Here is a 23,487-nt window from a genome sequence, read left to right on the forward strand (position 1 = left end):
GTAAAATTGTAGAACAAGCAGTAGGTATATTAATATCAGTATTGTTTAATCATCATTTGCATTATAAAGTCTAGACCATTTTAACTCTATATTATACGAAATTCAATTTGATATAACTACCTATCGTATACGTAGAATATATATCGTTGTTGCTATAATATTTTATTACTTTGTTAATAATGCATAGTGCGAACAGAATTTAACAGTGATTTTATTTTCAATAGATAGTCAGTAGGTACATATTCACATCAATTCAAGCCTTTCAATTTCAAAGTTATCAGTAGTGCTGTGCTCAAAAAGTGAAAGTATCTATCTGATTGATGCATCTATGTGAAAGTCTAAAACCACTAAGAAAGGCTCTGTTACATTTTCCCCATAAATAATCTTTAATATTTCTTCATATCAAAATCAATGATCTGAGTACTCGAAAATGTTATACATGAACACGTTAGTCAATAAGGTAAGAAAGATAAATAATTAGAGGACATGGCCCTTATTTATTATTACGCTTTCAATGTTGACATCCTGAAATGAATAATTGTTAATGTCATACAGATACTGATAGGCCCTGCCTATTATATGTTGTATGAATCTTCTATATATTAACAATAATTTGCTTAGGCAGACAGTATAATAGACGCGTTTACATCACTCTGAAGTAATATATCAAAGAGTAAAAGAATTTCATCCTCAGCCCATCGACTAGTATCTCACCGTACATACCAGTAAGCAAATTTCTCAATTTGATCCTGAGTTTATTTTCCTCATAACAAAATACACTTTTCTTTATGATAATAGTACAGATACCTAGTTAGTATGTAATATTATTTTATCTGTATTTATTAGAATTACAAGAGTCGAGGTTCGATGTATAGACGTAGAATTTAGTATGCAGAAGGATATAATTACATCGGTCAATTTAAATTTCTTAATAACAAAATTGCATGCGTAGCTACTCGTATTATAATATGACCACGGCTTCAATACCGGATAATCTGACATTTGTCACTTCTTTATATGCATATTACTAGTGGAATATAATTAATTCTGTGGTAGCATTCAAAGAATAATCAGATTTATTAACAATATTTACGATAACCAAGGGTTAGTAGGAAATTTATATTGACGTAATGAACCACAACGCTAAACGAAGTTAGCGGGTTTTTATGCAATTGACGTCACCATAAACCCGTTTAATGAAATGCATTTACAATAATGTAAAGTCCAATTTTTAGTAGAACATAAGTAATGAACATCGCGAAATATAAATTATTTTTTGTCATCGTACTTTCTTATAAAAAAATCGTATATATTGTTATAGCTTATCATAGAAACTATACCAATATAAAGTAGGATGAGTAATATTATCTTTACCTGTAAGTATCTCAGTATTTAATATATATATTACTACGAAAAATAATACCTAATTGGACAGGAATGTCTGCCTACCTAATAATATAAAAAAAGTAAGGAAGTATCTTGAATCAATTGCATTTTTAGAAATTGGATAGTGTTATCGTATTACAGAATAACTAAAGTTTAAATACACTGCCCCAAAAAGTTATACTTGAAGTGCCCAATTCAGAAGTAATGTTTCATAAATTAGCCAGACCGAACCCGTAGTCATCATTTATGCAAAACCCACTTTCCTTCCTGCTCCATGAAGGTCGTCAGAGATGCTTTATACGTATAATTAGCGAAATTAACTCTCTACATCGTTGACTTTGACCTATCAATGCCCAACCAGTTAACCTAGAAAATGAAAATTGTCGCGACCGATGTGGAATTTAAGTAAATTATATTAAAACAAAAAGAACATTTTATTCCACAAAAACAAAATGCGGTTAAAATTTACCAATATATTACCCTATGTGACCAATACGGAAATTAAGCTCTTATACCTATTGTTTTTTTTATTACACAATATTGTAAAAAACTATAGTCATATAATCCTATAACTAATATCTTAAATATACAAAAGTGTATCTTTATATATAATTGCTTATTTCATTTCTATGTCATAAATTTCAAACAATGTATCAATACAGACATGAAAAGGGAATAAATAGATTAGGATAGTTTTGTGACGAAATTAGTAGATATAGCCAACATAATAGTAAATCTTATAAATTGCAAAAGAATCCTCAAAATCGGAAATATTAGTTTGATACACGCGCAAAAAGTAGAGTCTTATAGATTACTTCCTCCGTTATCTATAACAGTTGAATAAAAAAAATATGGATAGACATATGTTTTTTGTCAAAAATTCAGATAATATGATCAATCAACTTATACCTAGATATAAAACTTGGTGGCGAATGTACAATTACGAGGAAATTATAGTGGTTATATATTTCTAAATGGTGCCCATTGTAGATATCGTTACTCACAATTGTAAAATCCATCTGTTTTATATGCATAGTACGTGCACGAGTCAAAGACTTATATCTGAGTAACGGCTTTATAGTAACTACTTAGAATAAGTAATTTATTATGACTTTGGAGGAACTTCTTTTAAAGACAAAAACAATTATTTTTAACTTACTAAAAAATATATATATTCGTAGTTATATGTAGGAGTAATAGTCTTAGCTTTTATTGTTGAAAGTACCTTCAATGAATTAAAAAGTAATATGTATCTACAGATTTTACCGAGTACATGTATGGTTAAAAAATACAATTCGAAGAAGTTTTGGACATATTTTAAAGTTAAGTTCCATACAAATCGACACGGTTTTTATACACATTAAAGGGTTGTTGAAAAGATCAAAATATTTTTTTATTAAAAAGGTAGAATATCGTGTAAAAGTTTTAAAAAATATTGAAAATAAATAGAGTGACTGTAGTTGGAAAAATAATATATCCCGTCTCGTTTCCTGTTTTTAGTGGCATAATAGACAACTTGCCAGAGAAAAAAAAATATTTAATTGTTTCATTCATCGTTCATAGGAAAGGCAAAGGGTCCAAGCCCATACAGCCATTCTCTTTAGTATTATGATAACAACTTTTAGGACAACAACAAAATTGACAACGTTAGTTGTAAATTTTAGTAACTGGTTACCTAAGAGGAAACAAAATTTAGTTTAAATAACCCGGTTATCTAAGAAGAAATAGTTCCGATTATGAAATGATTTGAATAATTATTAAAGATATTTTAAAGGCTTTCTGTACTAGTTAATTTATTAAAATTGAGGAAATTATGTTTATTATGAAGTACTTGTAAGAATAGGTATATATGACGGTTACTACAATGCACGAACTTTTACATCTAGGCCTACCTAGAGAATATTTACAACAGCTTCTTTTATCCTAATAAAAGAAGCTGTTGTAAATATTCTTAAATGCTTTTATATTATAATTAAATATTTATGAAATTACGAAACTACTATATCTAAATATTAAAATATTTTTTGGAATATTTACGTAAAAATTATATTATAATATTTCCAGTTAATGAATTCTCACTTCCTCTACACATATACATATATGTAAAGGCCTTATTTGATTTGTAGTATAGAGTAAAAAATTGTGTAATATAATTTCTAGTAGGACAAAAATTAGGATTAGTAATTTGAACATTAATTTCAGGAATGCAAATGAGGCTTACTTATAAACAATATTTTTAGTGGTCTTAAGACTTAAAGGTCCATGTTATAGTACCATACGTAAATAAGCATGCATTATTATATATATAGATTATCCATTTAAATTATTCGGATTTTATTTTCCATTATTTGTATACTTTCTATTACATATTTATAATAATTCGATGTTCACTATAAACGTATTATTATGTTAGTTAGGTCCGCGTAAATTTTAACTCTCTCCCAGTGGTATAGAAGAGCCCTAGTTTTCATATTTTTAACACGAATTTTATGGCTCATTGAAGGCCTTGTCGCACAATATCACATTTTGACTACCTCATCTTAAGTGACGTAATTCATGTATGGCCCATACGTCATCAACTTCTGTCACTGCTTACATAATACTTGGCTACGATCGTGAGCGTGACGTAGGCATTTTAATTCTAACATAATGTAACTACCTGCCGCGACCCAAAACCAGTGAAAGTAACTGGCTAATTAAAGATTTTGACTAAATTTCGATATGATTTAAATGTAGCGTAAAGTTGTCTTCTCAAATGTGAGTATAAAGAAATTGCGTTAGTAATTTTTGCTAACGATATTTAAGATTTTTTATGTACTTTAAATATCGCGCTCAAACTTACTTTTTATTTTCAGATGAATCCTTCGTGATAGAAATTAAATTACAGATATGTTTAACTCAAATTAAACTTCAGGATTCGACCTCGTTCTAAAGTACATAAAAAGATTCACGTGCCGAAGAGCACTTAAGATAGATCTACATGAGTAAATATTCTAATTACAGTAATTCAAGTACCGACTGTACGTGAAGTTCTGTATTATAAAAATATTTACTTATGTTTGTTTAATCAACAATTTTATAATAACTGGACGCTAAAATTGACAGGTCTGTAATGTTGTGCGTTTGAGTTACAATATATTGTTATGTATGCATCTATGATCTATGTACTATTGTTCATAGTTCTGTATATATATATATATATATATATATATATCCCGTTAAAAGTATAATTTGAACTACACAAGGCATGAGACTCTGACACATGTCTTACTTTGTATCATTAATAAGATAGTATTACATACTTTGTATGCAATCTTAAGAAGACAATTTGCCATCATCACTTTGACTATACAGATATAATATGATTTTAAAAATCAGCATTTTTGATTTGAATATCACGCCAAGTTTTACAGTCGACCTTTATAATTTCGGAAACTTTTCGGAAAAATGTTAGCTACTTTTTAAACGGAAGAAACATAAAAATACTTAACGATACTTCAAGTTTTCGGCGCCTAACCGTTTATTAGTATTGTAATTTAATTAATAAACAGCCTAAAATATTCAATAAAAAACTACATTAATTATAATTAAATGTAAAAACCTTAAAACTATAATAGAATCATCCAAATCTGTCCAACCATGAACACAATTAAATTGAAAACTGAGAAGTTTTCAGAAGAAAATAGGAGAGATCCTATTTTCCCGTCAAAAACTTGTAAAAAGTTTGTAAAATATATATTATTGTAAATATACTTATTGTACATAATAAATGTCAATATGACTGGCCAGATTGTACATTCTACTGTATTCGACATCATTATAAATAATAATAGGTAAACACATACGTACCTAGCTGTCATCGAATATCCTAAATTATTATTGTAATTTCAAGGGACAATGCACAAGAATGGCGTAATTATGCGGATGATGGCTATACTAATAAAATTGCATATATACATAGTGGATAATCTATCATCTATTGTGTCGTAACCCGCAACACAAGTACATACAAATATATTGAAACAACCTCGTTTTTTTATAGACTACTACTACAAACGTCAACAACAACTAGTGTTACATATACATAATTGTACTATTTTTTCTTGTTACGGATGTTTGAAAAAACCTACAAGTAATAGCTAGTAATAGGTACAAACTACACTACTTTTTAAATGATCTGCTTAATTACCTACTGTGTTCAATAGTTACATAAAATTTTGTAGCGGCGTCAGTAGATTTAAGTTAATAATTAATTAACTGAATAATGTAGACCCACAACATAAAAAAATACAGTTTTACACAAAACTATTGTTTTTTTTTACCTAAATTTGAGCGCGTTTGCACCGTAATCTTACCTGATGTTAAGTGATAATGCTGTCTAAGCTGTTGCACGCGTTATTTTAATTCAGGTGGATTTGCATATGTGGTCAAATACAACCAGCTATACCATACAGTTACTTCGATGTCAACACACAGATATTTTTTCCCTATGTGGAGTCATATAAACCCTTTTCTCGTCAGATCTTATCTAGACTTCTGCTCACATCTTTGTTTACCTGAGGATTTAGTTATAATATATATTTATTTATATTCCATTAAATTTGATAGCTATATGGTATAAAGTATCTTAAAAAATAGCTACAAGTTTTTTGTTCGTACTTCTTGTGTTTAATCTGCGTTTAATGAGTGGTTGAATAAAAAAATGAGACAATTAAAAAGTGATTATATTAATAGTTTATTTGAATCAAAATTATTTCTTTCCTTCTTTCTAAATTAACACAAAATACTTTTATTCTCTAACTCAGTCTCCGTTACATAATTCAATCTGTCAAAATATTTATAAAATCAGTTGTTTTATTATCATCTTACTGCGCTACGCTTACTTATAATACATGTCGTGAGACTTTTATTAACTAGGTAGGTATTACAAGTGGAACATTATAGAGAAGTTTAACGAGTCATTCTGTATTATTTTTGCTGCAACTACCTATGTAGTAATACTGTTTGTACAGATATAAAGTTATTGAAAATACATAACAATAAAAATATTTTTTATTATTTTATGGTACTGAAGTGTTTAAAAACCACGAGTAGCGAGTTTTATAGGCATCATAAATATTGGCGTACTCAATGACAATGAGCACATCACATCACGACTTGTACCGTTAGTTCAAATTGTCATTGTATTGAATGAGTTGGTACCCACACTGTCTATAGCCTTGAGCAATAGTGAGCAATGCACTAATGCAAAATTCTTAGGAAAAATGACATTACGCGATACATACGTCTATTATTAATAACACGATATGAGTAGTAGTAATTATTTAAATTTTTTGTTATATAACATATATTAATGCATTGTTTTCCTAATATAAAAAAATATATGTAGCCGACATTACCATTTACCGTTCGGTATGCCACCAGCTAGTCTGCTGTCTTAATTATGTTTAAATACATGTAGCTTTAATGAAAATGTATTCAACACAAGTACCTACCATGGATCCTAGGGCTTGTGGTCTTGTTGTCAGGGTTGCAGAAAATTGCTTCCTCATTCCCGTAACTCTGGCAAAAGGTTAAATTAACATCTTGGGTTTTTAGTCGGTAAGAGCAGTACCCGTCTTCCTCACCCGGGGTGAGAGGGTCTCCATGAGGATTTTCCCCAAGTTAAAAGAAAAAGGGTCCGTGGAGTTCTTCAATTAAACGAACAAAATTTTAAAGTCCAAGTTCTTTTAGATACTACTATTACTCATATTATAAAAAGATTGTGGATATATTATTTAACATTTTTTTTATTTCTTCAAAACCTTATCTAACTGCAATAAACTTTCTTCTAGTGTTTTTTCGTATTAAAAGTAAAACCTCTTATATTGAAACATAATCTTTATTTGTTTTTGCTACAAATAAGTTATTCAGCTATAATGTTCTTCGTGTTTAGAAAATCGGTCGAGGTCTTGATGAAAATCTAAATAACTCTACATATACTCGTAAGTACGTAAAAACCTCGACCGACTTCAATTTTTTAATGACAATAATTTTGAATTGTAACCTAATAAACTTTTACATTTATGTTTCCTATTTGACTTTTATAACTGTAAATAGACCCCATATCTTTGTTACAGCGGTTTAGATAATCTTAATCAGTGAACAAAAATATTACAAATATTAATTTATATTATTACTATTATTTAAGAATTCATCCATAAAAAAAGCTTAGTGTATAAGAATAATATCCACTCAGAAATGCAAAAACATCCTTCACAGCAGAATTGCAGTAGTGCATATCAACTCTTCGTTATGTATAATTTACTGTGTATTATATTAATTACTCCTACTATCATATGAAAACAAATGTCACCATTGGTGGTCCACAATAAATTTCTATTATCTAAAGTACAATTCATTCCATAATCGGTCGTTAAGAAATTATATGATATTTATTATATTATGAGTACTTGCCTAGTAATATTAATGTTTTTAATATCTTTTATCAATACATCATTGTGTAATCTTATCGTGATACGTATGACTTAATTACTAACTATATTATTATTATTATCTACACTGTGTCTGTATCGAAGGTCCTATTGGATGCTATATTTAAAAATAATATGTAGATTATATCATAGTATAATCAAATTACAATACATTCAAACTTTTCCTAGTAGTAATTTTCCTCGAAGATAGAAATCTAATTGTAAGGTTATCTGCCCTGATTTCGATGAACTAACCAACCTTTGGTTTGTGAGTTCACAGACACAAAAAGAAAATGTGTGTTTTGAATTAAATATGTGTTTCTGACACATTATCCATGCTTCGTATTATTGAAATTGTAAACATGTCTTAGCTAAGGGATGCCAAGTATATGAAGAATCTCGTATGAAAAAAAATTTAGACCGTACGAGCATTTTAACTTACAAAAATTAGTGGAAATACTATGATGCTCTAAGTTAGAGAGCAATACTGAGCTAATATTTTGTCCGAAATTTCAATTATTGTACTTAGCTAAGTGTTTTAAGCATAGTGGTACTAAGTATCAAAAATTAAACTGATAGAAAAGCAGGGTCTGCATTTAGAAAATTATATAACATACTGCTATACTCATTGTAAATACTTATTTGTAATTTTTAAGGATTATGCCTCCATATAAAGATCTCCTTAGTTACTATTCAAACTGGAACCTATCTTGCACTGTAAGCTGCTTAGTAACAGAAATGAGTGAGACTGCGTGGTCTATAGAGCCTATACTACCACGCTGCTTTTGGACACCCTCGCGTAGAGTAATGTTGTCTGCCTAAAATACGTTTTTTAAAAACATTTCAAATGCTGCTGACGGTCAACTGATGGATGACGGATGGACGGATGAATGATGGATGGTAAACGGTATCACGTTTTCATGTTACACCCGCTACCATTCCACTTTCTTTTACAGGGGACTAAGGTGTCAACTTATCATGTAGATTAGGCAATAAAATTTTACTGCCTAATCGCACTTTACAACCGACACACATATTATTAAGCTTTACATAGATTACTAAATATTTGACGTCAGAAATAAGTAACACTGAGGTACTCACGCGAACGACTTTTCAGTCTACATTTTTGCAATTGAGTTCCGAATTTCCATATATATATTCATTCAGACCAGCTCAGTTTGTATAAATAGCTCTATTTATACATACCTAGTATAGAGAATAAGAATAATGAACAGGTATGTACATTATGTGTAGAATTAAATTATATTAAACACGCCAAGACGATTCGATCCATGGTCTTGTTACGATTCATTCACCTTAACAATTCGAGGTTTTACCCGTATTGATTCAATATTTCACTTCAACTTATGCAAAACATGAAAGCTGCTCTATTTTTTATTCAAACCACCCCTAAACAACAATTTTCATAAAATTTACTGACTTTTATACAAATTTTCTTTGCTTATCTTATCCCACATAAAGAACTTCGTTATGTATCTTTCTCACTTTGTCTTCCGTAATATTAATGTCGTTTGGCTAAAGTTAGAAATTCGTTTCATGGCAATTGCGTAAGGTTTTACAACAAAATACCAGAGTTTGTTATAAAACTGCCAAAAAAAGATTTAAATGTCATATAAAACACTTCCTTTGCAAAAAAGCTTACTATAAAATTCAAGTATTCGTTAACGATACTAATATTTTTATAGAAAAACTATAAAATCCATAGCATTGACAATATTATCTGCTTACACTAATAATGAGTGCTTCTTTGTTGATTATCGCATGCATCTTACTTGTTATACTGTAATTATTTATATAAAAAAAAAACTATTAAAAAGAGCAACACACAAGTTTCTTGCTCGTTCTTCTTGTGTTGAATCTGCGTTCCGAATGAGTGGTAGAATCAAAATATGACTATTCAAATGTGCTTGTAATGAGTTTATTTGAATAAAGATTATTACTATGTCTAATTTTCATAATTAATTTGTGCTGCTTTTAGCAAGCTTTCCGAGAAAGTATCTTAGCTATATAATTATTGTTTTAAATTTATTTCCTATCGATTGTAGTGCATTAAAACAATAATAAGATTACTGTTATCACCAACACTTAAGCTTTTAATTGTCGTCAAATAAATATTTGATAATATTATGGTATGAATTATACCTATATTATTAAGCACTTGTTTATTTTTTGGCGGTACATGTTTTTGTAAGTACAGACCTACTTTGTTTTACGATTATTTGTGCAGAATAGTCGCTAAAATTATCATTCTTTCTTTGCAATTTGCAAACCTGCAACAAAACTGAATTCTTTTATACTGTATAATTTCTATTGTTTTTGTAATGTTAATGTCTCAATGCATGTTTTAATAGTACTAGTATATAGTTACAAAAATCGCGCTACTCAATACCAACACCTATCAATAACTAATTAACTACTTTAATAACGTTAAATCAATACTAAAATTATTTTACAACACCATAAAAATAATCTATTATGTGTATAGGCAGTATAATAAAATTAGTAGAAATATTATGTCATCTTACCGTGATAATTATTACCGTACCGTACAGACCGTAACCGCTAAACGATAATTCTTAGCTAACACACATCATCACAGTCGTACATGTCCCCATGATTGCAATAATTTGTATTGTGGTAATCACTGTCAAGCTGTTTCATAATATTTTATTATGCAAGTCAGGCATTTGTGGTAGTACTATAAAAAACTTTGTACAAAGTCTGGTATAGTTATAAGTCTTATAAGATATATTTGCTTTAAAAGGTCAGATATGGCAGTCAAATTACAATGAGATATTATAAAGCCATGACGCCTTAGTACTCCAGAGTTACAAATGCATGATGTATATCACGGACGCTACATAAACTACGCTAATATAACTTATAGCCAATAGTTAACACTATTAATTAATCAGGTGGGCTTGTTGTTATTCCCATTCAGAAATACCTATGACTTTATATAATGTATATATCAGTATACATAATAATAATAAAGCCATTTTTCAGCATTACTTCAGTATTTTTATCAACAATAATATTGACTACATATACAACTTAAAATCTAAAAGATACTGGTAACGCTGAATGTGACTGACTACATCTTACCAAATTTCGATTTCGGTCATTTTTTATATCAAATTAGAGTTCCAATTTAAACAGTAAAATGTCTAGATCCGTGACAAGCAGTCGAGCAACAATTAAATTATTTAAATTCTGATGTTTATAATTGGTCAATACTAAATAATTATATTAATTAATGTTTAAAGAATTTCGGGATCTACTCCGAAATTAGGAATCAAATACACGATTACAGCTTTTGTATAGCTTTTGATGGAATTAAAATATGAATTGTCTAAAAACGTCCGAAATCAAATATTTATTAATGATAATAGGACCACCTGCGAGACTCTACCACCTGCTATTTTGTTGGACCTCGCAAAAAGATAATGGAAGATATTATTTGTTCTATTAAAGTAGTCATTGTGAGAATTAAAAACACACGTTACAATCTGTTAATTAAATCTCACACCATTTTAGATTTATTTATGATAAAACAATAATGAGATACGAGTGTTAGACTTTAGAACAAGTATAAAAAAATGTAATGAAGCTATTACTTTAAACATATGCTAACCTAATTATATGTAATTATCTAAATCTTTAAAAGATTGTAAAATATGTATTTGTATCTAATAATAATACGATAGGGATACTTTTCTCTAACAGATATATATTATATAATCTATTATATTAGCAACATTAACATTTTTAATACTACAATATTTTTATTATCTACAGTACTTTATAGACTATAATTTTTAAAATTATCCATTTTCCGCATTATTTGTAACAATAAATATACTCACTTGCAGAAGTTAAATGAATAGATGTTTATTTATAATAGTAATGATAATATCCCAGGACAATTCACACAGTGTCCTCTATTATCAAGTTAATAAGAGCTTGTGTTTTAGTAGCTTTTGTTACTAGACAAATGAGAGATGTACTTTGATTTTTTTGTAAATACATAATGTATATAGAACATTGTTGTTAGCAAACTTTTCTTTTTTTTACTCATAATAATAGTTACTAACCAGATATTAGGAGCGAAATACAGCTGATTTTTAAAACAAACTAACAAAGTATTGAGTTGTTCAAGTATTTTCATCAAAATCTCTATTTATGAACCAAATTCGTTAAATGTTCTACTACAAACCTATTATTAATAAATTTTTTTAATTTAATTTTCAATTCAAACAAAATGCAACCATACCTTGAATACCATATAAAGTTAATGGTAAAAGAAATGCCCATTCTATTCGCATAGTTAAATATTAAATTTATCTTTCCTATCGAATTTGCTGATATAATATCAATGTCAATTTTAAATATAATTTGTTTACTATTCCTGTAACATATCATTATTTACGTACATAATTCGTACATATCTAATCAAAATATGTGTATACTTATTTAGGTATATGTTAGCAAGATACACGGGATATCTAAATGAAATTAATTATGATTAATGATATGGATTTGTTGTAAGTACACTTTGCTTCTTCAATGTCCATGATAATAATATATTTACAAAGTACACGGTAATTTTTATACACAAATTTCTGTTAGAACCTTGTATACATTAAAAGTCTATAGTAGGTACTCAAAACAAATTTAAACACCGGTAAAAAATGTGCAGATTCGAACTATTTACATATTTTAAAACAGGATATTTCAATGATTACATTTATATTTAGTACTAGCTGTCCCGGCAAACGTTGTTTTGCCTTAAAATAAAAAAAAAATAGGGGTGGACTACCCCTAACATTTAGGGGGATGAAAAATAGATGTTGACCGATTCTCAGACCTACTCAATACGCTCACAAAATTTCATGAGAATCGGTCAAGCCATTTCGGAGGATTATGGGAACGAAAACTGTGACACGAGAATTTTATATATAAGATATATCATGGTACCTATACATAAAATAATATAATTAGTTTTAAAATGTCATTATGTAAATAGTATGAATATATGTATATAAATACTAAAATCAAATTATAAAAGACCAAAGGTAAAGTTTTACAAAACATTTCGACTATTAACATAACCTATGACATACCATAGGTTGCTATTGCTAAGCATGGAATTACTTTTCTCTCAAAAGAGATTCTTTATTTCTTTATTTTGATTCTTTATTTACCTGTCTGTGAAAAATCACAGACAGGTAAATAAAGAATTAAAATACACACAAAAAATGTCTTAGTAAACAACATATTTATGTAACTAATTATACTATCTGAAACAATATTTTCGTGTATAGATTTTTCTAATATAGAAATTGTTGCGATCTGAAAACAAAAAATAAAAAAATCTATGCGAGATCGATCTCTTGTTTATTGCTCAATATAAATTCGTATAATATTAAACTCTATAATACACAAGTATTTCACATACACCTATTTGGCTGTAGGTATATTATTTATGTATTATTTTTTTAACCACATTTAGGATATAACATACAGAAAATAATGTAAACAAGAATTGAACATCGATATATTTGCATCCATAATATTTTTATATCTATTAATATTTCGTCGGGATTTGTTTTTTTACTGTAAAATATCGACTGAGTTGATTAATGAAATACAATTGTATGCAAATTATAAATACAGTATGCCAAAATGAATATTGTTTGACATTGGTAATAATAGTTACTTCAACAATATAACAAGATACGACAGAATAACTGTAGGCAATCTAACTATGATAGAAAAGTAAAGATACGGAACACATGTTTAATACATTTTTATTAACTTTTAAAACATTTTGTTTAACTCACAAACATCAATATTAATATGAAATAAACATTAAAAACAATACAACTTGTGTGGTAAGTGGAACACTGGGATACTTTTTTACTGAGTTATGTTTTTTTTTAAAGTACAGAATAGACTATACTATATTTATATAACTTTAGTATAACCTTTTCGGCTCTACCTCAATCATATATATTTTTAGATCTTAGTGTAGTGATGAGACTAGAACTCATTATACCATTATGCTGCGAAGTGTATTAAATATATTTGAGAGTTTATCATGAATTTACTGGTTTGTTAAAATCTAATGTTAGAATTATAGACTAATAATGTAAAATTTACATATTAAAATCATAATATTTTAAAATTAGTATATGTATATCATTTTGTCGGTTTGGTATTTATAATGACAATCTTCATCTACATGCAGAACGTTTCAATTAAATTTATAAATTAACCAATTACCAATTTTCTCATTATATTTGGATGTTACATAATATGTTTTTTTGTTTCTGAATTTTGATAACATGGAGTTTTCTCCTAATCAATTCGGTCATCTATTGAGAACGAAATCCAATATTGTAATAAGACACATTTATTTATTTATTTTATTTATTTATAAACTTTATTGCACCAATAGAATTAATACATAAGAATTATACAGAAAAGAGATATGGAAGTACAAAAGGCGGTCTTATCGCTAGAAGCAATCTCTTCCAGACAACCTTTAGGTAGAGAAAATACAACAAAAGTGGTAGGTGGCGCATGAATAGAATGGAAGAATATATATATAAAGGTAATAATAGGGATAGGATAATAATACCAATAAATATTAGAAAATAACACACATTATATATACTATATATAAAATATATACATACATATATAAATATATAAATACACAAAAGTGAAAGTACAAAACACTAATGTCATATGGAAAGGAACAAGACACATAGCAAGAAGGAATACAGGGAGATTTAAGTGGAGAGGTAATGGGATTAAACCGAGCTCTTAAAAATTATTTATTATTTTAAAATTGTTGTATAATGTAAGTTGTTCCAGTATGAAGTATCTACTTAATGAAACAAAATCGATTTTTATTGTTTGTCGTAATTTTGATCTTTGGTAATGGTTTATACATATTTCGATAAATTTTACAGAAGTTTAATAGTGACTTGTTAATCAGGGTTAGGACTTATGCAAATTATACGATTTAATATATTCCAACAGAACGAAACATATTGACAGAACAACAAATCGTTATATTTAAATTATTATATACAAAAAATTATACACCTATGAAAATATTTGACGCCACATACTCATACTATGATGTAATTTTCAAACTTTTACCCAAAAACACATGTTTATGCATAAAATGATAATTAATATAATTTGCCGATATACACCTATTCGAATGTATAATATAATATATTATATAGGTATTCTATTATATATAATATATAATAGAATACCTTTCGAATTTTTATAACAAGCGAAATTTTGTTATACTCTTAAAAATATTATTTAACACTTTACATGGAGATACCGCGTCATCCAAAAATACAGTTTGCAGAAAAAACGCGATTTCAGTATGTGAAAATGTCGCAAATAGAGAGTAGAATCTTACATGTGGCAGTATAACTCTACGACCTGTTATAGTTGAGAATGGCTTTTGTAATTTTTGTAATCACTACAGATAAGTATTATTTAATATATATCTATACATTAAAAACTAAAGCAATCGGACCTAATGATGAAAATAATCACTTTAAATTAAATAATTATAAAATTTATTTACCTGTTGTGTAAAAATATAGAAAGTAATAAAAGTATTACTTTCTATATTTTTAAATACTTATTAAAAAAATAGTGCAATAATTTCAAATTATTAAAAAAAACACACGAAAAATAGTAAATTTTGAAATAAATAACTCACCGGTTCCAGCTAATTTGTGTGTATTTATATATTCACCAAATCAACACCGTTTTAATGTTCTGACACCGTATTCCAAATTAAAAATATTAAAGTTTTTATTTTTTACGCTACACGTCGTTACGCTTTGGAACAAAACACACCGCTAGCGTCGCCGCGTGCTTGCGAATCTGTGAGTGTACACATCAACATTTAACATCAACGGACGCGGACGGAAACGTTGCCCGGAGGGGTGTTAATATAGTGATTACACCTAATGTACGTAACAATGTCGCCGTGAGAGACTATTACAAACTACAAGGTGCTTCTCCCAATCAAACTGTTGAAGAGTCAAGAAGTGTCAATATTAATATATTTGACGACCTCGGTGGTCTAGCGGTCTAGCACACCGCTTTACGTCCGATGGTCGCGGGTTCGATTCCTCACACGGCACAAACATTTGTATTTATGAGTATGATTGTTTGTATCGGTCTAGGTGTTTTCTATGTATAATATGTATATTGTATGTATTTACAAAATAAAAAATATCTATGTACTTCTATCAGTTATCTAGTACCCGTAATACAAGCTTTAACTAGCTTATAAGCTTTTCATTTCTTCTCTCGTAAATTTCTACAACAAAGATTATTAAGTTTATTATATTTTTTGTTTGAATGTCAGTAATAGGGACAAATGCACTCATTGTTAACGATGTACCAAGGCAGTTCGACTTATATGCCATTCGAAAACCATATTCATCTACGGTAAATTCACTACGGTGATTGACTGGTTAACTTTATCCTCATTTTATCATCTCTCATGGTGCCCCGATAGTTATTAAAAAATGACTGCATAATTAAATGGACGATGGAATGGTGCTCCCGCCTGCGCTAACGGTGTACGCGGCAAAAGTGGAAGACGATGGGATGTGCGACGCCATGCTAGTTAGCCCATTGTGTAAATTTCACCAGGAATTTATCACGATGCTTTCCAGAGGGAACTGCGTGGAGGTCAACGAAAGTGATATTGTTTATTGCGTATGTTATATAAAAATACTTATATTCTTTAAAGAAATCTCGTAAATAACTATTAATTTTTTTAAGACGTGACCTACTACTGATTTTTAGTAAGAAAAGTCATCAGGAGTTGCTTCTAAAAATACATTATAGCAATTTATTGAAGTAGTGTTAATTTATTTAATTGATGTGTCCAAATACCGCTTTTTTTATTGTTTGATAATGCGTCTTTTGAATAACCAATATTACACATGTCGCAATTACCTATCCACATTCAAAGAAACCATAAACAATACAGACTCTTTATTACCTATATTTATAAGACCATGATACCTCATGAGGTAAGCGGATTCGTTTTATGACTAAATTTATTTATATGTTTCGAATATACTGAACAGCGAATTTAACATGATAGATTCATCTAGGAGAGAGCGTCTCTACTACCATCTCTCGTTTAAGTACATATATGTCTATTTTCTGACGGCGCGTCTATTATACATGTATTTATATCAGTTGTCTAGTACCTATAACATAAGCTCTGGTTAGCTGGGCCTAGAGAGCGCTGTGTAAATTATCCAAATAGTATATAATAGTAAACAGTTTCAGAAACTATAATTTATTTTAATGTAAGTAACATGTACATAAAAAGTCATAACGTATATTTCATCATTTTAAATGAAATTTAAAACAAACTTCTCTAACATATCAAAGAAGCATATGTTATTTGTCGTTATTATTATAAAAGTAACAAAATTGTTTTAGAGATTAATAGTAATCAGTCTTACCTAATCAACATAATAACAAATATAAATTTTTTATGTAATCTTTCGCGGCTTAATAAATACACTGAATCCCCAAAACTTCTGATAAGATTACCACTAGGGAAACAGCTTTTTTTGCCAAATGTTGCACGTGTGTAGTAATCATTTGCTGGATTTAATCTGTGGCTTGATTATAAATTGTTTCTTATTTTAATTATATTTATATTGGAGAATAATCTATCGAATTGATCAAATTGACAGTTTCAGTTTCAAACAGAATTGGACAATACGCTACTACAAATCTAAAACCATTGATACTTAATCGCATTCTTTTTATATCCTTTATATATCCATGTGTTTGAAATAAGAATCATTTGCAACAGTAGTTACCGTTCTTTTAAGAATTAAAACAGATTAAAATCATTGGGTATTGTTAATTAATGTTACATACAACTAAGTTGCATTGATATATATTTTTTACTAAACATATACACAATATCGAACCAATAGAAACAATCATATTTATGAATACGAATGTTGGTAAAGTGAAGGAATTGAACGCGCGACCATCGGAAGTAAGGGGCGCTAATAGATTGTATTCAATACTTGATGGCCTCGGTGATATAGCACACTAGCTTTACTTCCGATGGTCGGGCGTTCGATTCCTCGTCCGGCACGCTTCGCTGCCAAAACAGGTGAAATAGAAGTTCCCATGCAAATAACTGCGTTAATAGGCTACTTCGGTAATATTAGTTTTGTGTCATTGCACCATGCACCATCAGATGGAGAATCCAGTAAACTTTACAACGATCACGAAATGCCACGAATAAATATAGTGAACAATGCTAAGTTATCTGTGATATACAGAATAAAAACAATTGATAATAATTATTTCAATCATACCTGATAATATCCGCCTATATCTGCTTAATGAAGATATCAGGAAAATCTAAACTAAATAAATAATGTACCATAAGTAGTGTGCACTTTATGGTTTATCACTGGCCACTTTTTTATTTTAAAAAAGATATTGTTTTGTTATTTTTTATGAGAAAAATGTACCATTTTATTTTACCCTTTTTGCATCGATTTGTTTTTCATAGTTATCGAGTAGATGCCGATAAATAAATATATAATATAATCCACCATAGTTATGTTTATATTAGTAGCCTATATAAAGTGGTTCCAATAATTAAGTTAAAATTATTTTTAGTAGATTCCATAAATTACTTCAAAACAAAATTTGGATTGAATGAAAGCACAGAAAAAGTATTATTACATAAGTACTTGTTCTGTGATAAAAGTGAAATAAATAGGTAAATTAGGTAATGATAATCAGAGCACTCGTTGATATCAACTGATTGACAAATCCTAATGAAACAGCTGACTCGATCCTACTTCATTAACGGTACTCCAAACGTACAACCTCAACAACTTAGAATTTAATTAGTATTTTTTTTATTTATTTATTTATTTCGGATATCCATCCATGTAATGTCAGTAAACAACTTATAAACTATGTTAGTAAATTACAATGTATATACTTATTATTATTATTCATATATCTATCTATAACTATCCACGTCCAGAAGCACGGGGTCCGCAGCAGTGCAAAGTTATAGTTTCAGTACAAGCAAGCAAGCTGATGGCACTGCATAAGAAGAATGGCGACGGTCGCCTGTATACCTACATGAACAGCACGATGACAACAAGTCGTCATCTGACGTCCGGGACTTCCAGGCGTTGCTATTCCGGAAGAAAATGATGTTAAGTATCATTACCCTGTATATTCAATGACATGTCACACCCTTCAAGCTGAAACAATGTGACAAGACTACAGTTATAAATTTTCCCCTTCCTAAACCGGGTTAAAGGTAACATCTAGTTTTATTATACAACAAGTGACCCGTCCCAGCTTAGCAAAGATGCATTACATATCTTTGAATTGCTCGTTGTTCTATACTTCTTAAACTTTCCTCTTGAAATACCTATCTATTGCTAAATACTGCATTAAAGTCCGTTGGGTAATCTAAAAGATATAAGCGAAAGAAATAAAGGCGAATTCATTTTATACTACGTAAAGATATATAATCGAAGGAGGTTCTGGTAAGTATATATCTACTTTTAGAAAAAGAAAATCATTCAATAATACCTACTTTTATTTTCAATAATACAATTGTCTGTAAATTCTGTGTTAGAACTACAAGTTACGTCAGTGTGACCTGCCAGGTGTAAACAAGTAGATAAGTATCTACTTTTAATTGTTTATAATCTTACTAATATTATAATTGCAAAAGTTATTGATGGATGAATGGATTATTTGTTACTCTTTCACGCAAAAACTACTGGACTGATTTTTATGAAACTTTGTAGTAACATGACTATTACATCAGAATAACACATAAAAAATGTGAGTAACTAGCTGTGCCCGCGGTTACACAGGATTTAATTTAAAAATTAACCAAACCCAATCATAAACGACAATCACGAGGGTAGCATACAAACGGTTCTGAACAAAATGAAATAACATAAACTAGTTCTTATTTTTATATACCCAAGATAATTTATTTAATCGTCAGATTATTTATATACCTATATAAAAATATGTTTTATACACATGCCAATATTCTATATCTCTAATCAGTGCTCGCACCTATTATATACAGGTGCTGTAATTTGGTTTTCATTTACGAAATTAGGTATTCCATATGTCGAAAATCAAATGTGGTACTAATATTCACCTACATGCCTACTTAATGACCTGTATTAATAAAGAGTTTTTGAACACACTTTCTAGAAAACTATATTAGATGAGTATGTACCTTTATCATACGAAACCACAAAGTATTGTATGGGGTTGTTTGGGGAATTAGAACATCTTCGAATATATCTACACTCATAAACACTAAGAACTATGTTATTAGGCAATTATTGAATATCGCATAATTAAATATGTAAGTATACCTTATTAATTAATAAATGTAAATGACTTCATTAATTTACTAAGTGCCTACTTTAAAAACCGGAGGACACACGGATCTCTATGGATCATAATTTATAGAGGATTTAGATTCCGTTGTGATTTTGATAACACATCAATCCTTGAGAATACCAAGCGATAAAATATTAAGCAACTAAGTACATTATCTATATTATAAAAGATTAAATAAATTATAAGTGGTGGTTGATTAAATTATTTATTCTATACTTTTGTCAATAATGGACAGTTAGGTCAGTCACGGTACAAGGTGTACGCACACCTTATATAATAAACACCGTAACTATGCAATGTTTTCTGATCTATGCCGTAACTGATTTGCGCTTATTCCTTTTTTTATAAAAAGAACTTAACTATAAAACGCAACAATTCCAAACACGAAATAATTAATGATTGAAATAGGTTCAACTTAGCAAAAACAATGGTTATTTTTTTCATAAGGTAATATGCAATGACGACTGGCGAGATAAATACCTACCTGTAACTGAAGTTCGAAAACAGAAAACATAGTATGAACAAGCAGAAAGGATTTTATATTTTGTATAATTTCAGCGACTATTCAGAATGTTTTAACATTACTGTCTATGGCAATAATAGATGTTTATTTTATTCTTAGCTAACTGTGCTCCAGTGTCACTAGCCGTAAAAAGGAAAATTAGTTAGTTATATCTGTAGTTAGGCACTTAACTGCAGATCTCTTATAGCTTAGTTCTCCATCAGCAATTTGATGAGGTTGCTCACTCACGGTGTTAAGTAAAAAAAATATATGTTTATTGTTGTAATAATATTGCCTTTCATTGGCTGGGAAATATAATTCTACCTATGTGCAACTGACTGTACTTACTTCTTTCATGTACACTGTGTACCTATTATATTATCTATGTGTTGAATTGGAGAAATATATAAATATGTGTATAGATAAATGTAGTAAAAGTAATTATACGAAAGATAAGTGACGTAGCTAATACACTTGTTTTTAAAGGTGATACTATCTTTACCCCCGAAGTTAGATAATACACAGTGTTTTATCTGTAACTTTAGGTGAAAATAAATACTCGTCACCTTGATAAGAAAGTCATCACTGAGGGTTCCATAGATTTTATTTTTGGTAAGTGCATAACATAATAACATTATAGCTTACTACACGTTTACGTAGATTAACCACTCAAATTAGAATTAAATAAGATCAGAATTTATGATAAATTTTGAAGAACTTAAAAGTAAATACAGTTGGAGAAGTACATTCTGGTGACTGAAGCTGCCCATAGCTATAGAACATTTTATGCTATATAATAGTACCAAGAATAAAAATCATAATACATACAAACCTTTCGTTTATTTATATCATCATTACATAGTATAAAACTAAGTCGCTGTCGCTGTCTGTCCCTATGTATGCTTAAAACTTTAAAACTACGCAACGAATTTTGAAGCGGTTTTTTTAATGGATAGAGTGATTCCAGAGGAAGGTTGATATATAGGTATAATATATGTACAACCGTGCGAAGCCGGGGCGAGTAGCTAGTTGTGGATAAACAAACATCAACGGTTTAAATTTAAAATGTAATAACATATCAGAAAGAGCCGACATCCCTTTTTCCACTTTTCAAGCATGCTAATAATAAATGTACATCTTATAGAAAAAATATTACTGTGATGTAGGTACTGTAAACTCCCTGGACAATGAAAGTACAGTAAGCTTTTCCATGCGTAGGTACTTATTGTATTTCATACGATTGCATGAAAAAAAACAGTGCCTTAATACTAAAATTTAAATGTGAGGCGTGACCTCACATTTAAATTTTAGTATTAAGGCAATTCTAAGAATAAATTGATAACAATGTTAGTCGAATGCCAAAAACCGATATGCAAAAAGATGCAATCCGATGTCAATGGATCGGAATTAGTTTTCCAGAATAAAGAAACACACAGACCGACCACAGACATTTTAAGATCCACCACTTCAACCTGCCTACCAGGGGGAAAGGGGATTGTTAGTAATGTGGATTGATGATCTTATTGCTAGCAATGTACCATGTCAGGTTGATCTCCACGCGGTTCCCCTGGAAACCATCGTAATAAATTCTTGGTGAATTTGTTACGATGGGCTAACTGGCCTGACCTCATGCTCATCTCATCATCTTCCACTGGTGCCCCGCCAGCGTAAACCGTTAGCGCAGGCGGGTATACCATTTCATTATCATCCATAAAAAAACCTGCCTACCAGCGTATACCGTTCGTGTTAGCCATCTGTAATCTTCCTTTTGATATATTTACATTACTCTGTAGTATTAGCTAAAGTTCTATATAGGGTCCTAAGTAAGAACAAGACCAAACTTAATGCTGATTAAAAAGTAATAAACCTTAGGTTTTTTTATCTCATCTGTACTTAAAAAATCTTATCTGGAATTACAAAACCATGAGTTCGGATTGATATACATATTTACTTTGCTCTTTGATTCGGATTCGGATACACTTGCTTCTTTTACAGTCATATCTAATAGTATTGATTTGTAAATTCTCTTTCCATTATTTGTTCTTGGTATTTTCTTAGTTGGCAATTTGTAATACACAAATAACTTTTTGTATCCTACACTGTACTGACAATCTTTGACATTGATAGAACGTTGTCTGTAGGGATGTTCATGCATAAAAATATCGATTCTTTTAATCGATATAATTGATCGAATCATAAACATTACATAAATTTAATTTGATAAAGCTTTAAACTTTATCAAACACCGATATTTTCTTTATACCGTATGTCTTTTGTATATGTCGATTTTTTGACAACCAAAGATTATCTTTTTGCAGTTTGTTTTACTCTGCATTCATATGTCTGATATAGAAACCATAGTAGAATTAAATAGATACTGAGGCAGACAATAAATTTATAGTTAATACTCGTATAACAAATACGATTTTTTACGAATACTCGTATTAAAATTAAAACCATTAGAAATGGTTAAATATGCTTTTATTTTCATTACTTTTCTTGTTTGTTTATTAATTTTATGAAAATTCACTCCGCGGTAGGTTTATCGCTAGATTAATTACTATATTTCCTATATTTATAGAAACTTTTCATTAATAATTA

The 23,487-nt window shown here is 29.3% G+C and overlaps 1 protein-coding gene across 1 annotated transcript in view; it reads right to left on the bottom strand.

Moving 5' to 3' along the window:
* Positions 1-15,795, bottom strand: part of LOC131852606 (long-chain fatty acid transport protein 4-like) — a 39,262-nt gene extending 23,467 nt beyond the window's left edge. Inside the window, exon 1 of the mRNA XM_059203292.1 lies at positions 15,640-15,795. The gene's annotated coding sequence lies outside the window, so the exon portion shown is untranslated. The remainder of the gene's footprint in view (positions 1-15,639) is intronic.
* Between the last annotated feature and the right edge of the window lie 7,692 nt (positions 15,796-23,487).

This window comes from Achroia grisella, unplaced genomic scaffold (assembly GCF_030625045.1).
Source record: "Achroia grisella isolate CSIRO2021 unplaced genomic scaffold, CSIRO_AGI_Agris_v1 utg856, whole genome shotgun sequence".
In the NCBI taxonomy this organism is placed as follows: domain Eukaryota; kingdom Metazoa; phylum Arthropoda; class Insecta; order Lepidoptera; family Pyralidae; genus Achroia; species Achroia grisella.